Raw genomic sequence first — 5,096 nt, forward strand, 5'->3', positions numbered from 1 at the left:
ATGATAGTATAGCCTCATACCTACTTCCAATGTATGATCGACTGTGGATAGTTTGAATAATTATATTATTCAGGAAGTCAAAACATGCAAAATGAAACAATATTAAATAATTGACACAAGACAGTAGCTTTACTTATAAATAAAACTCCTTTTATTCAATCATCAAAATGTCAATTACAATTTAGCTATTACAAGTTTCTAATTATCTAATTACTAAAACTAATGTCGTCTCTTAGCCCAATGCCTCTTGCATGCTGCAAGAGCTTAACCCTATTCAGTCCCGTTGTAAGGGGATCTGATGGGTTTTCTTGTGATGATATCATCTTCACCACGAGGTGTCCTTCTTCTACCTGATGTCTTATGAAGTGGTATTTTCTGTCGATATGCCTTGATCTACCATGATCTCTCGGTTCCTTGGTTAAAGCAACTGCCCCTTCGTTATCACAGAAAACTTCTATGGGCTCCTTTATGGATGGCATAACTCCAAGGTCTCCGATGAAGTTCTTCAACCATATCGCTTCTTTCGATGCTTTGCTTGCTGTAATGTACTTTCATTCGCACGTTGAATCAGCCACAGTCTCCTGCTTGGAACTTTTCCATGTTATTGCTCCTCCATTTAGGGTAAACACCCAGCCCGACCGAGAACTCATATTGTCTCTGTCAGTATGAAACCCGGCGTCACAATACCCTAATATTCTCAAGTCATCACTCCCACCAAGGGTAAGGATCCAATCCTTAGTCCTTCGTAGGTACTTAAGAATGTTCTTAACTACAGTCCAGTGAGCTTTACCCGGGTTCCCTTGATATCTACTGACCATGCTCAAAGCAAAGGCCACATCAGGGTGAGTACAAGTCATAACATACATGATTGAGCCAACTGCGGAACCATATGGTATCTGGCTCATCTCTGCTATCTCAGTTTCTGTACTCGGACTCTGAGTCTTACTCAGTTTGGTATTGCACTGGATAGGCAAGTTACCTTTCTTGGAGTTCTCCATGTTGAAACGCTTCATCACCTTGTCCAAATAGGCACTTTGACTAAGTCCTATTAGTCTCTTACTCATGTCTCTCAAAATCCTTATCCCTAGGATATAGGTAGCTTCTCCAAGGTCCTTCATAGCAAAACACTTCCCAAGCCAGGACTTAACCTCCTGCAAGATCGGGATGTCATTTCCTGTGAGTAGTATGTCATCCACATACAACACGAGAAAGCTAACTATGCTCCCACTAGCCTTGACATACACACAAGACTCATCCTCGCTTCTCGAAAATCCAAACCCTTTGACTTTCTCATCGAAACAAAGATTCCAACTGCGAGATGCTTGTTTCAATCCATATATGGATCTCTCAAGCTTACACACTCTATTAGGGTATCTTGCATTGACAAAACCCTCTGGCTGACTCATGTAAACCTCTTCAGCCAACTTTCCATTAAGGAAAGCGGTTTTGACATCCATCTGCCATATTTCATAATCATGAAATGCATCTATGGCCAACATAACCCTTATAGATTTAATCTTCGCTACTGGTGAGAAGATGTCATCATAGTCAACTCCATGAGTTTGAGTAAAGCCCTTTGCAACCAGTCGCGCCTTATATGTGTGTACTTTTCCATCCATGCCGGTCTTTGATATTGCCATGTTTATACATATTTTTAGGCAATATTTATTTACATTTTTACTAATAATTTGGTTATTGCATTGAATAATGGTACTTATAAGCTAAAATTATATTTTGCAGCCAAATAGAAGCATTTTCGAAGATAGGGACTGAAATTGACAATACTTGGAACATTGGAGACTTGGAGTACAAAAGTTGAAGAAATTCACGGATCTAAACCGATGCCACGACGTGAACCATATGCCCAGGACGTGTCATGAATATTCCAGAAGATAAGTACGCGCGAAGCAAGAATTCTTGCCCGATATGGATAACTCTCAAATCACGACGTGAAGCTTCCTGTCACGACGTGGATCACAACTTTCTGGAAAACTATATAAACTCTTGGCCATTACGACTTAAGGAACTTTTGGCTACCCTGGAGGGTTCCTGGAGACGATTTTCAACAGAAGAAAAGTTCTGGAATTGGCTATTGGTAACCTAAGGAGTAAAGACGATCATAATTGTCTTTAGATTTGGTACTTTTCATTATGTTTTTGAATATGACTTTTGTTGAATTGATTTCTAGGATGTCCAGCTAAATCTAGCTGCTTCTGTTAGCTAGATGAAGCTGGAACTCATGGTTTTAATACTTTAGCTTTGACTTATTAGTTGGTTATGACTTGTGTTGATTGATTTTTACCTAGCATGTTTGATTTAGTATTTGATTGCTCTTAATTCTTGTTCTGTGTAGTTAGTGACTATTAATCTGCATGAATTAGAATGCCTGGTAATTTAGTGAACATTAAATTATTAGAGCTAGGATCAAACAAATCTTAGATAAGCAATTAATTATCTAATTAGGCTGTGCTAGAGAACTCAAATTATGACTGTAATTGTGTTTTATCAAATCAAACTTACATAGCTCCAATTTCATTCAATAATTGATTCTGTGTTAACTATTGTGTGACCATACATAGATTTACATGAATTGATTAAAGTTAGTAGATTTAGAACTAAATTGCTAATACTATCTTAATTGGTAACCAACGGTAATTGTCATAGCTAATTTATATTCCATTGAGTGAAGGTGGATTCGAACTAACATAAGTGTTTGTTTATTGATTGAATTTGTGTTAAAGAATTAAGTTCATCTAAACTTGCAAAATTAGATAAAACCCCTTCCTTTGTTAATAATTAGGTTAATAATAAGTAGATTAATTAGTTAACACCGTTCCCTGTGATCGACACCCGACTTACCCAACTATTCTCTAATTCGAGTAGGTACACTACCTAGGTGCATTTTAGTTAGTTAAGTTCGTTAGGTTATAAATATATAATTAGTGGGTACTTTTGTGCACATCAAGTTTTTTTTTTCAGTTTAAATTTTTTTTTTCTGCATTACAGAACTCACGACGTGAGCTTTACAGGCTCACGACGTGAGTCATGTGATCCCCATTTTCTTAGTTTTTAGTTTGTCTTTCTTAGTTCAGTTTTACGTTTTTTTTTATTTTGTTTATCTTGCAGAAGTACATGACCAGAGGGTCCAACACACCTTTGGTGCCACCCCTTGAAGATCCAGAGTCTGCCCTTCACAAAAAGAAAGATAAGAACGCGAAAGAAAATCACACACCAAAGAAGACACCCTTACAAGAACTCAAGCCAGTGTTCTCAAAGAAGTCGGGGATGAAAACGGGAGAGTCAAGTTCATCTTCAAAGGACAAGAGAAAGGTTGAGAGCATCGATCAAATACCGATCCCAAACGAATTCGAATACGAATCTGAGACCGAGTTTGGACTATTTACAAGTGAACCCGAAGACGAGCAAAGAGACGAGATGGAAAACATTGAAGAAATGTCCATAGGAGCTTATAAGAAGCGAATTCAAGATGATTTTGGTCCCGGTTTAGTACAACCCGCGATTCCTGCCACTGCTACGTTCGAGCTGAAGGGACGTATCCTCACTGCACTTAAAGATGTACCATTTTATGGGAAGGATTATGAGGATGCATTTAAGCATTTAGATGAGGTCAACGACATTGCTGACTACTTCAATGTCCCGAATGTCAATAGAGATACCGTCTTACTAAGGATGCTACCAGTCACTTTCAAAGGAGCTGCAAAAGACTGATTGAAAGCACTTCCTCCTGGTACAATCACTACTTGGGCTCAAATGCGTGAGCAATTTCTAGATCAGTTTTGCCCACCTTCCAAGATAGCTAAACTCAAGAAGGCAATAGCCAACTTTGAGCAACAACCGGGGGAGTCATTATACGGAGCTTGGGAGCGCTACAAGGGGTTGTTAAGAAATTGTCCTCAGCATGATCTAAATGTTCAACAAGAGATGTATATTTTCTACGACGGGGTCAATGTTATGACAAGACAACTCCTTGACTCTGAAGGGCCATTGACAAAGAAGAATCCAAGGGAGGTCAAGGAGTTAGTTGAAGAATTCACAAGACACTCTCGTGAGTACCACAACCCAAGACAAGATGGAGCAAAAGGTAGTGGGGGTGCACATGCTGAAGAAATGGCTGCTATGATGGCTATGCTCAACACTATGGACCAGAGATTGACCCAAATGGACCAATCAATTCATGCAATTAAATTTGGGTGTGAATGATGCAATGGACCACACTTGAATAAAGATTGCAACTTGGATGAGTATGGGAACAAAAGGGCTCAAGTTTGCTACTCGAGTGGGGACAAGTATGATGAGGATTGGAGAAAACCAAAGAAAGAGTGGCTACCATACGATGAATACAAGAAGCAAAAGGAAGAGAAATTTAAGCAGACATGCCGAGGCTTCTATCAAATAGAGCAACCACCAGCCGAGAACAAAGTAAACTTGGAAAATATTTTGACCCGATTTATGGAAGCATCCGAGAAAAGGCATGATGATACCGATGCAATGCTAAAGGAACACATGAATATGATGAAAGAACAGCACAAAATGATGATTGACCAGCAAGCTTCATTAAGAAATCATCAAGCATCGATTCATAGTTTAGAAGTCTAAGTTGGTCAACTCACTACTTTGTTGAGCAATAAATTATCCTCACAACTTCCTGAAAAGAAAGCTCAACCTCATGTTATGGCTATTGATACTGAAGAAGAGGCAATCTCTGAGTTTTTGGAGGCACTAGAAGTGAAACCAAAGCAGCCCGACCCAAAGCCGAAGAAGCCGAAACTCGAAAAAGAAGATGTTGCTGAAACACCAGACTCACGTCGTGAGCCCGCTATGCTCACGACGTGGACCCGGTCTGAACAGAAAAGACCAGATTCCATTCCGGCTTACCGACCGCCTTTGCCATTTCCGTCCCGAGCTAATCTCAGTCTACTGGAAAGGGAACATCTGGAGTTTATTCAGCAAATAAAGGGTATTCCAATTAATACTCCTTTTATTGATTCACTATCCAAAATTACAGAATATGCGAAGTTCCTACAAGATCTTGTAAACACTCGTCAGCAACTAAAGAAAAATTCTAAGGTCATTCT

At 39.2% G+C, this 5,096-nt stretch overlaps 1 non-coding gene across 1 annotated transcript; it reads right to left on the reverse strand.

Moving 5' to 3' along the window:
* Window positions 1-3,819: 3,819 nt before the first annotated feature.
* LOC145161981 (small nucleolar RNA R71) lies at window positions 3,820-3,926 on the reverse strand. The gene has a single exon (XR_013738835.1). It is a non-coding gene; the product is annotated as a small nucleolar RNA R71 (small nucleolar RNA).
* Between the last annotated feature and the right edge of the window lie 1,170 nt (window positions 3,927-5,096).

The sequence above is a fragment of the Lactuca virosa genome, chromosome 2 (genome assembly GCF_052849685.1).
Source record: "Lactuca virosa cultivar CGN04683 chromosome 2, Lactuca_virosa_CGN04683_v6, whole genome shotgun sequence".
NCBI classification, from domain to species: domain Eukaryota; kingdom Viridiplantae; phylum Streptophyta; class Magnoliopsida; order Asterales; family Asteraceae; genus Lactuca; species Lactuca virosa.